We start from the raw sequence: 11,864 nt of genomic DNA, 5'->3' as shown, positions 1-11,864 counted from the left end.
GGCAGATCTGACTTTGATTAATTAGAGAGCTACTTTTCCATTTCCACATGTACTGCCTGATGGAAAGGTAGAGTGGACCGGGATACACAAACTTGGAGTTGACTCTGTTAGATATCAGCAGGTTTTGACATCCTCTGCAGAGCTTGCAGGATATCTGCTTAGGAAGACTAAATTGCTGGAGCACACTTTTAATTTATTCATTCCCCTAATGCAGAGGAATTGTCTGAACTGAAATAGATTTGATTTTCATCTGTGAATAACTCAGTTACTGTAAATGTTTATGTTACGTGAACAGGCAACTTCATTGCATAATGAAGGATCAGTTATTTGACGTTTTGTCTTTTATGCGAGTTTGTAATTAGTCCATTTCGGGTATATAAGGGATGTTAAATATCTTTCATATCAATATGTTTTCAGAGTGTGTAGGGCTTTTTAAAATATATGTTTATGCTTTCTTACAATTTAATTTGTAAAACTTGGCTGATTAGCTTTCCTCTAGATTCTTTTTTAGGATAACTTTTATGAAATGTCTAAATTCAGATAAAAATGCGTGCTCCCATTCTTATGATAAACTAATTTCTGGAAAAATAAAAATATTTGGAATTCTTGATTTTCAAAAACCCTTCCTCAAATAGGTTTAGAGTTAACAGCATTTTAAAAAGTCAGTTTAGAAGACATGCATGCTCTTACATATACACAAATCTGTCTCATCTGAAATCTGAACTTTCTTCTTGAAACTATTCTTTTATCTGTTATAGTTTTATACCAGTTACACCTGCCATGGCCTGATCAAGTATGGCGCTGAATGCCATCTGGGAGGTGCTGAGCCCAAACAACTCTCGGTGAAGTCAGCACCATGCTGAATCAGGCATTATGAGTATATCACTAGTGTATTAGAGTTTTATTCGCCAGTTCACAGAACCATTACTTTTTAGTAAGTTTCCTATGATTTAGTCTCATTATAATATATTGTTGATGCACAGAACTTCTACTGACTTTTTTTTTTTTAAACCATTGTTATACAGGAAATTTGTGTCATGACAATACTGTTTTCATGACTGACTTTTACTATTGTTTTCCATTGAAGATTCCAGCCCATATTAGGCTCTGTGGCTGATGGCCACATTTCTGAAGCTGCTTTTTTTTCAAGGGAATATTTCCACATTCATATGCTTATTCAGGTATTATGTGGTCACCAGTCATTGGCGCTGGACTCATGAGAATGATATTGAGGAACTTATGAGCCTGTTCAAAGACTCTCTCTCTCTCAGGGTTTTCATGTCAGAAGAAAATTCTTCTGCATATGAGCTGGGAAAGAAATTGACAGGAGACGCAGCCCAAAGCAACTGCATCTTGTGACTTTCTTTGACTGTTCCATTGTAAGCGAGTGGACTTACCCCTTCAGCGCCTCCTGCTGGTCTCTTCCGGGAATTAGCTCTGCCAGCCTTGGAGCACCGTCTGCAGGCCGGTATCCTGCTGCTGCTTGGCCCCCGTGTCCCTCCCTGGACTCCAGTGCCCCTTTATCTGGGATGCTGCCCCTGGCAGTACATCCCTCTGTCTCAGGGTCTCCCCTCCCCAGGGAACCCCCACCCCCACCTCAGTTGTAGGCTACTGCCAATCACCAACTCAACCCCGCACCCTGGGGCAGACTGCAGTGTCAGCCACTCATCATAGGCAAGGTTGGGTCTGGACCTGCTGCCCCTGTCTGCAACCCAGTGCCTCTATGGGGCCTTGGACAAGGCCCTGCAACCTGGGGAATTGCCAGCCTGGAGCTCCCCAGCCCCTCTAGCCTTTCCCCAGCCCTGCCTCACTCTAGGCACCCTGAGCTTTCCAGCAGCCAGGCCCCTCTCTCTCCAAAGGCAGAGAGAGACTGTCTCTGCTCCTTGCTTCCCTGGCCTTTATAGGGCCAGCTGGGTCTGTTTGGGGTGTGGCCACAGCTGAGGCTGTTTCTCCAATCAGCCCAGCTTTTCCCCCTGCCCCAGCCCTCTCCAGGGCTGTCTTAAGCCCTTCCAGGCAGGAGCGGGTGACCCCCCGCTACATCCACCATATAGATGAAGAGGGGCCACTTAGCATTTATCACAACTTCTGTCCTGTAAAAGTTAATGAGCATTCCAAAACAGGAGGTTTTGGTAATTGTAAGGAGCTCGTGAGAGTAATTACTCCAGTTTTAGGGATGTAGACATTCCCCCAAGGTTGCTCACCTTGGAAAAGAGAGAAGATTGGCTCCCAAGTATAAGGAGTTCCGCCGTTGTCCTCTGAGTGTCCTCCCTCCCAGTCATTGGTAACATCAAAGCAGGAAGCTGGAAGATTTCAGACTAAACATAGGGTGCACATTTTTAACAGTGATTTACTATTGCAAAAATTTACCAAGGGTTGTGGTGGATTCTCCATTACTGGAAATTTTAAAATCAAGGTAGGATGTTTTTCCTAAAAGATACTCTCTGGTTCAAACAGGAATTAGTTCAGGGAAGTCCTATGACCTGTGTTCTACAGCAGGTCAGATTAGATGATCACAATGGTTCCTTCTGGCCTTATACACTATGAATCAGGATGACTATTTCCTTGAATAGGAGCCCCTATCCATGATTTGGTGTCATGATCCTTGATATTTCAGGGCTTGAATGGTTCAAAAGGCCACCCATGTTTACTGGTGACTTGGTACAGAGGAGCCAAATTCAGAGGTGGTATGTAACGTGATGGTTAGATTAGTCTTGCTTAGATTCGGCTGGACTGCTGTAGACATGCTTACGGATTGGTAAATGGGTGTAAATAAGTTAAAGGATGAAAAGACAGAATGTGTATAACTTGTTAATTGTTTTTCTTCCTAACTTCCTTTCTTCTGCCCATGGCAATGGTACACCAATATAGACTCCCTTAAATTTGCTGGACTCATTTAGTGGTGATGTATAAGTGGGGAGGGAAAGAGAAAAATTACACGTTGGTAAGTGGGTATAAGTGAGTGAGTGTAAGATAGTCCAGAGGGATCCTCGTGTGTGACATACACCTTGTGATGGCTGGAAAAGGTATAAGTTACACTGACTTAGACTCCTAGACTTATTTAGATTCACCTCTGAATTTGCCCTGTGGACTTCAAGTAACATAAAATACATAAATGAGTTGGTTACGGTGTATATTTCTCTTTATAGAATGTATTTCAATAGACAATGAGGATCCAGTCCATCACAGAGTATCCACAACTTTCCAGACTAACATATGTGCCAGACATCTGCATCGCAGTAGACCGATCTATTCAGGAGAAATTTCAACCCAGTAAAGAAACCAAATCAAACCACACCTGAGGTGTGAAAAAAAGTGTTGTCTGAGGGCATAATCTGCTTGAGGTCAGTAACAAACTATGTGCTTGTTATAATCCACAGGTGAGAATTCAGGAGCAAAGATTGGGGATGTCTTTCCCAGGAAGATGTGTGTTATTATGGCTGAACCTGCCCAATGCTGAGAGAAATTTTCAGAAGAGTTACACCATAGATATCGGCTAAAGAAGATTGAAACTGGAGAGGGAGCTCTCACCACACCAACCTATATGACAGTGCTACCACCCCAGGAATAAAGTGTGTTCTTCCAAGGTGAAGAGGGGAGATCTCCCACTCCTTTTAACAGCATAGCTTTCCTTTACTTTAAACCTTGTCAACACAGAATTTGGCCCATCAGTCCCCTGACATGGGGTGAGGTGGGGGGAAACTAGATTGAAATAAAAGGAGATTGACAGGGTTGATTTCCTTCCTGATCCTGATTGCCACCACCAACTACTAGAGAAATGAAAGTTATTTGTAATGCTGCAATAATTCCCAATAGTTCTGGTTTAAATGATTGTGCTATATGGTAGATTCTCGGCAAACAAGTAGAGAACAAGACTGGAAATATGTTTTAGAGTGGTGTAGTGTACAAGTAGCTCATCAGAAATCTTTGCTCGTTATTTCTAGGTATTTGTTTTCATGTTCCATTGAATGATCATTTAAGAGAGTGTACTTGTGTTGATGCCTGTAGGGAGGAGCATATGAATATGCAAATAATAATATATGTGATAGATTTTGCTATTTGAATATCAATATGCTAGATATTTTACTATACGTTGTCATAGTGTAGGACCAGCTGATCACATTTCACTGAGTATTTCTATAAAAGCAGTTTTGTGATTTACTGAGGGTCAAAGGTACACATACACACTAGCATGTATTAAAGTTGTGGAAAACATTTTCCACATAACAGACAGCTGGCACAATTTTGCCAGAAAAGCTGACACTTATGAATGAAAAATAAAGCAAACAGAAACCTGTGTTACCTTAGAGGACAATGGGACAGCTTCAGGGCATGGAGTAAATTCTGCTTGTCTTGACATGGAGACACTGGCTGAATTTTGCCCAAGAGATGTTAGCAACATTCAGATTCCTAATGGGAAGAGTGGGGCGAAGGGAGTAGGGTCTTTTAGCACATATGGAAAAACACGCATAGAAATGATGAAAAAATGTATTTAAGCAGCAAAAGCAGCATGTACAGTACCCCTGTAACAAAGTTTGAAGCAGGGACTTTTCTTGACAATAAAAATAATGCACACAACATTAGTTTGTTTTGGTGGGAGGGAGAATGCAAGAAAGATGGAGGGGGGTGGGATTGGAGCCTGCAAGTGATAGCAACAACCACCAAATGAAGGATAGAGAAACAAAGAAGGAAGGAAAGAGCAGAGATAAAAGCAAGGGCAGATGCTGTTCAGTCATTGGAAAAGTTGGAGCACTAGCTAAGGTCAGTGCCCCAAGCAGCAGTGTCAATAACTACAAGTATAATAGAAGTAACGGAGCTCTAATTAGCAGCATCTTCTTCATGTCTTCTGGCCTAACCAAAGCCAGTAGCAGAGGCATCTACTAAAGAGCCAAGAGATCTTCTACATATAACTAAAAGAGTCTTCTCTACAGGGTCAGACCAAAGGTCCATCTAGCCCAGTATCCTGACTTCTGACAGTGGCCAATGCCAGGTGCTCCAGATGGGGAATGAATAGAATAGGTAATCATCAAGTGATCCATCCACTGTCACCCATTCCCATATGAGTTCATCACTGAAAGACTCAGAGAAATCACACAGTGAGCCCAATGGTTTTGGTAGCCTCTAGTTAGAGCCAAATCATTGATGTCTTTTTCACACAAGTAGTCCCATTTATTAAGGATGAGCGCATAAAAATGTATTTGTTATGCATGTAACCTTAGGCAATCACATTTCAAAATGCTGGCCTATGTGACTTGCTTAAAGCTACATGGTGAGTCAGTGGCAGAATCAGGAACAGAAACTGTGGGTCTAATTCAGAGGTGATATATAAAGGAGTGTAAGTTAGACTCCTTTACATTAACTTGTGCTCCCTTAATGCAATTTACAGTAATGCTACTGGTGTGCAAGGGAATCTGAATTAGAGTAATTTATAAGCCAAATTGCCAGAAGAAGGGCCTTGCCACTACAGATGTGACCTCCCTATGACATCTCTGACCGTAATGGCATCGCTGCCTGCCTGAAGTATCTACAAAAGAATGGGCAACGCTCAGAAATCTACCCCAAACACATTGCCAAAATCATCAATTTCAGCCTCACTCATAACTTTATATTTAACAACAAACACTTTGTCCAAACCATGGGAACAGCCAGGAGTACTAGAATGTCTCACCAATAGATCAGCCTCTTCATGGGCCATCTCAAGGAACAATTTCTAGGAAAATGCACCATGAAACCAGTGATATACCTGACATCCATTGATATTTTCATCCTCTGGATAAATGACCTAAACTCCCTTCTAGATTTCCATCACAACTTCAACCACCACCACCCATCCCATCAAACTTTCTAAAATACTCCAGCACCAGCATCAACTTCCTGGACACTGTGATCAGCTTCAGCAATGGAACCCTATAGACAACTATATACAAGAAACCCATAGATCATCACACGTACCTCTTCAAATCCAGTAGCCACCCCAGACACCCCAAGCAGAGCTGGTGCTAGTCCACTGGGAGCCCTAAGCAAGAATATTTGGGGGGGGGTGCCCCAATATTAAAACAGGCAAGTTCTTATAATAAAAAGTGAATAGGCTGTGAGCTGCCTGGGTCCCTAAGCAATTGCTTAGTGTGCTTATGACTAGCTCTCCATGTGTCAGTATATAATGCCTGCATCTGTAACTTTCTCTCTATGCATCTGAAGATGTGAAGTTTTTACCCACGAAAGCTTATGTCCAAATAAATCTGTTAGTCTTTAAGGTGCCACCAGACTCCTTGTTGTTTTTGTAGATACAGATTAACATGGCTACCCCCGATACTTGATGCCTAGTACTGGCTCTGACCCCAAGAAATTTGTAATAAACAGCTAGGCACGCAGATACCGCAGAACATGCTCCAAAAAGAAAGTCTGGGACACACACCTTAACACATTTGAAATCATCTTTACTAAAGAAGAGCACTCCACCAGTGTAAAAGTAGATCAAATCATGGAACAGGCCACCCAAATAATCCCAACAGAACCTGCTTCAATATGGTGTGGGGGGGGAAACAAAGTCACTAACTGCACATCCCTACTTGTCTCCCCCTACACTAAAATATGGGGATATCATCAAACAATTACAACCCATATTTCATGAGGACCACATCCTGAAATAAATCTTTCCCAACCCCCTCTTCAGGCATTCAGACAACCCTCTTCGTCAGAAGCAAGTTCCCCACACAACAGCACCCACCAACTCAAAGCAGTGCCAGACTGCCAGAAACACAGGTGGAAAACCAGAAGACATATCTCCACTGCTACGATTACCAATACCCCTACAACACATCTTTCAAGATCAATGTGTCCTACATATGTCTAGCATAATGTGTTCCTCATCCAGTGCATCAAATGTCCCAACAACTATGTGGGTGAAACCAGACCAATCACTATGATCTCAAAAGAACTCGCACAAAAAAATGATAAAAGACAAAAACACCTATCATCTGTGGATCAACACTTTTCACAAAGCAATCATTCCATACTGACCTCGCAGTCCTTGTCCTCAAAGGAAATCTGCACAATACCTTCAAAAGATGAGCTGGAAACTTAAATTCAGAACTCTGCTGGCCACTAAAAACCATTGACTTAAATGAGAGACTGCTTCTATGGCCCATTACAACACCTTGTAATATGTCCTGCTGCCTACTAACCTCCATTGTCCTACGACTGCAGACGAGTTTATTGACCACTTCATTTTAAGGGCTCTCCTACAATGTGTGACCCCCTTATGCTTAACAAGATGTCCCACCTTGTATTTAGCTTGCACATTCTAGTTACCTTCTTCAGACCTGAGGAAGAACTCTCGGAAGGCTTGGCCCTTCCACCACCAGAAGTTGGTCCAATAAAAGATATTACCTTACCCACCTAGTGTAAAAAGGTGTAAATTAAAGTAAGATGGGGACTACTTTAATTTACACTTTCTTGTACTCTACAGATTATAAATTACACCAGCTAATATTCATTTACAACTAAGTATAAATAAATTAAAGAAGTCTATGTAAGAGTTTTTAAGATATACATTATGCATTACCCCTGAATTTGGCTCAAGAGTCCTGACTGCTAGTCCCTGATCTAATCACTACAGTTTGCTTGTGTATGGTCTTCTGCTTTTTACTTCATATATAGTCTGACTTTATCCAGGCCACTGGATGACTATACACTAAAGCTACCCACTGTGTTAAAGGACAACAAATGTCCTTAGAGGTAAAGTGGCGCTTGCCTATCAAAATGCAAAATACTGAGAGATGAAAGAAGTAAAGTATAACTATGATATATTACAGAATATGAGACATTCAAATTCTAGTATATCTTTCTCATGTTCTGGTACCCAGAACTGAATGGCACAGCAGGATTCCATCCTCATGACAAAGACTGAAATAAGGATGGAAAATAATGCAAAGTTAGCTGCTATTTGTTAAAATCTATTGTAATCTTGTGTTCTTCTTCTGTTGCTGCACAGATGTAAAGATATTTTAATCACAGAGAATGGCTGATAGAAGCATTGATCTAATAATTGCCAGAATTCCAGGTCAGGTAGAGATTCTTGGACCCATAGTATTTGTCATTCATGAATATTCACACATACTTCTAAAAGAACTGTGTTCAGTCTGCTGTATCATGTGCAGGAAATGAACATACCATACCTTAAAGAGACAATATTAGCATTTTGCTGCACTTTTGAGAAATATTAAGGATAGCTACAAAATTCCTGTGGTGAAATCCTTCAGGGAAGACATGGAAAAATGATAACATCATCATGGGACACATACTTTGGGAATAAAGAAAATATAGGAATTCATCTTAACTCTTTCACACAAAAAGCTGGAATTTCTCAAGGTGACCTGTTAATGCACAATTCCTCTGTGTATATGTAAAAGTACACATGCTGCTCATGACATTAAATGTTAAGATTTTAAGGCCCCAATTCAGGAAAGCACTTAAATATATGATTAAGTGCTTTCCTGAATAGGAATGGAGTGTAGAATATGCTTAGAGTATGAGAATTCCCAGGCTTATATCCAGCACAAGCTCTCCTGGAAGATGTGAAAGTTATTTGTGGTGGATTCTCACGTCAATTGAAATCTTTAAATTAAGATTGGATCTCTTTTTAAAAGATATGCTGTGCTTCATCTATGAGTTATTAGGGGATTTAAGAATTACTGGTTGAGATGCTATGGCTTGTATTAGGCAAGAAGAAAGACTAGATGCTCATAATGCCCACTTCTGGCCACAAAATCTATGACTTCATGGATCCTACTTCCCATATTGCTTGCCATTAGCTGTGCCAGGTACATGTATCCAATTACTCCTGTAACTTCCCAGTAGCAATTATTTTTGCACATAGAATGTCCAGAGAAGAATTCCTAGAGCATATCTTTTAGAGAAACATCCAATCTTGATTTAAAAATTGTCCATGATGGGAGAATCCACCTTGGTAAATTGTTACAATGGGTGATTATTCACACTGTTCAGACTAGAAAAAAAGTATAAATTCTTAATTTGTCTACCTTCCACTTTCAGCCATTGGATCATATTATACTTTTTTCTGCTAGACTGAAAAGTATATACTTAGAGAGTGTAATCAAGTAACCCCTTAACCTTCTCTTTGTTTAACTAAATAAATTGAGCTCTTTGAATCTAACACAATAAGTCATGTTTTCTAATCCTTTAATCATTCTTGTGGCTCTTCTCTAAACCCACTACACTTGTGACCTTTAGGGTTGATTCTTGGAACTCATTCCATATAGGAATACACACCCAGAGAATGCTCCAACTAGTACAAGCTTCAGCTATTCATCTGCTCAGCATCAGAGGTTGTCATGAACACATCATCCTGGTACACTGAACAGAGTCCAATTCATGATTTTCAAGGTCCTCCATAGGATTGGCCATGGCTATCTGTGATCAGCCCCTACCACAATGGCCTTCCTCAACATCTATGTTCAGGGCCATTCCTAGCCATTCTGGGGCCCTATGCAGCCCCCCCCTCCGTGGTGGGGGAGGGGCCCAGGCCTCCGCGGGGGCGGTGAGGCTGGCTTGGGGGATGGGGGTAATCACCCCCCCAGCACTCACTGCTGGCGCGGCTGGGGACATATCACTGCACTTCCTGCCACTGGTGAGTGGAGGCCCGACCCTGCTGCAGTCGACAGGGGAATGGACGTGGGGCAGGGACAGGAAGGGGTGGGGTGGGGCGGGGTGGAGCAGGGGTGGGGGCTTTGGGAAAGGGGTGGAGTGGGGGCAGGCTGTGGCCGAGCAGGGGGGCTTTGGGAAAAGTGCGGAGCAGGGGCTGGAGCAGCATGCAGCTGCACAGGGCACCAAGGAAATGTGGTGCCCCAAATTCCCTGGTGCCCTATGCAGCTGCGTACTTTGTTTATGGGTAGGTACGGCCCTGTCTATGTTCCATTGAAACAAAGTGTGCACAAAAAAGGAACTCCTGGGTGTGGGAGACAGAACTTTCACAGGAGGGGGGGCTAGACTAGAACTCAGTCCTTCAAGAGATAAGTGATCATGGGGATTACCTAATTCAGAACTAAGTCCAAAACTTAAGTCTTCACCTTAGCTGTCCCTCAATACTTTCTTCACACATGTATACATGCAAACATTCTCAAATACAGAGAGCATACACATAAACACTGACTCAGACACCAATAAATCCACAAAAAAATCAAGCTATTTCTCCTACAGGCTGGAAAGAAAGAAGAAAAATATTATTATATCCATTTTTTAACACTTGGGTGGGATTCAAATCCACACTGATGGAGTCGTATAGGTAGGTATCTTAGACAGCTGTGCCTGCGATCATACTTAGTAGCATAGTAGGTGGCCAAGAATGACATCATGATGCAGATCTTTCCACAGGGTACAGATAGACAGGTCCTCACTTGCAGTCTCTCCATGTGTATATGGTGCCCAAATCCTCTTTACTTTACCTCAGCCCCCTGCAGGCCAATGCAGAACTAGAATTGTATTTTGTGTCACATTTCCATTCTATGTGGGAATATCATGCATAGAGGAGTGGTAACGTCACAAAGTTTCAACTTTTGGAATTTCCTTTGGATTCATAAAATCATAGAATCATAGAATATCAGGGATCTCAGGAGATCATCTAGTCCAACCCCCTGCTCAAAGCAGGACCAATACCCAACTAAATCATCCCAGCCAGGGCTTTGTCAAGCCGGGCCTTAAAAACCTCTAAGGATGGAGATTCCACCACCTCCCTAGGTAACCCATTCCAGTGCTTCACCACCCTCCTAGTGAAAAAGTTTTTTCCTAATATCCAACCTAAACCTCCCCCACTGCAACTGGAGACCATTACTCCTTGTTCTGTCATCCTCATCCTCTTGTTCCTCTTTTGTGGGTTATGAGTAGGTTTTCCCATGGAAGAAGCCAGGTCTCTCTCTCTCTCACACACACACTCTCCTGCTGAACCCCGACAGCAGGAACAGTGCTCCCATTGGCTTACCTGAACTGACTGTCTCTCCACATGAAATGACATTTTCCTGCAAGTGCTTTGGTCTATGTCATACATGTATGTTCTCACAATATGCATACAGAAATACTGTGAACCAAATTCTGCCCTTTGTTAAGCCCACTAAAGCTCATGAAAATAAATGGGGGTGTATAGGTGTATCTCAAGGTTAGCATTTAGCCCTGAATTGTTGTGTTCTCATTCACAAGCTAATACTGTAATGATCTATTGATAAAATCATCTTATGTTCCAAAAGCATGCCAACACCTATTGTAGCATGTTGTGATTGTACTGTGCTTTCAGCAAAGAGGTGGTGTGTGTGTGTGTGTGGGGGGTGTTTTAAGATGACATTTTCTTTACCATTCTGCCCAAATTGTGGATAATGTTTTAATAAATGGTATTTTTTAAAAGAAATATATTATTTGATAAAATTATTACTCAAACTGAATTCCATCAAATTGTCACAGTTGTTATGTGCTTAAAAAGCTTCTGCTCCTCTATTATTAAGTGATAAAGGATTATAATTTGATAAAAATGAACACTAAAATGACTGATTTTTAAAAAGTAAGTTGCAATAAAATTCAGCATAAAAACTGAAGGTAAAATGTAAAAAAGGATTTTCTTTATTATTTTAAATCTACACATTTTTAAATATTTCAATGAATAAATGTGTGGTGTACATCACTTCCCTACATATTCAGCACTCTCTTATTCACATCTATGATGATTCCTTAGCCCATGCTTATATATGCGACATATATCTTTATTATAATACAGCATTTACACTATAAACCTAAATGAGAGTAAGTTGGAGGTTATGCTGTTGGGAATGAGGACTTAGAACTTTGCAAACCTAACAGAAATC

At 41.4% G+C, this 11,864-nt stretch overlaps 1 long non-coding RNA gene across 2 annotated transcripts in view; it reads left to right on the top strand.

The window, feature by feature from the left end:
* Positions 1 to 11,413, top strand: part of LOC101952467 (uncharacterized) — a 25,151-nt gene extending 13,738 nt beyond the window's left edge. Inside the window, exons 1-3 of one of the 2 annotated variants that reach the window (XR_006172883.2) lie at positions 1 to 67; positions 759 to 934; positions 3,378 to 11,413. The exon at positions 1 to 67 is cut by the window's left edge and continues 1,413 nt beyond it. This is a non-coding gene — a long non-coding RNA (uncharacterized LOC101952467). The remainder of the gene's footprint in view (positions 68 to 758; positions 935 to 3,377) is intronic. The other variant, XR_010592576.1, reaches the window with a different exon arrangement.
* The last annotated feature ends 451 nt before the right edge of the window (positions 11,414 to 11,864 follow it).

This window comes from Chrysemys picta, chromosome 1 (assembly GCF_011386835.1).
Source record: "Chrysemys picta bellii isolate R12L10 chromosome 1, ASM1138683v2, whole genome shotgun sequence".
In the NCBI taxonomy this organism is placed as follows: Eukaryota; Metazoa; Chordata; order Testudines; family Emydidae; genus Chrysemys; species Chrysemys picta.
Note: the sequence above shows the minus strand (reverse complement) of the source record. Positions and strands in the feature narration are given on the sequence as shown.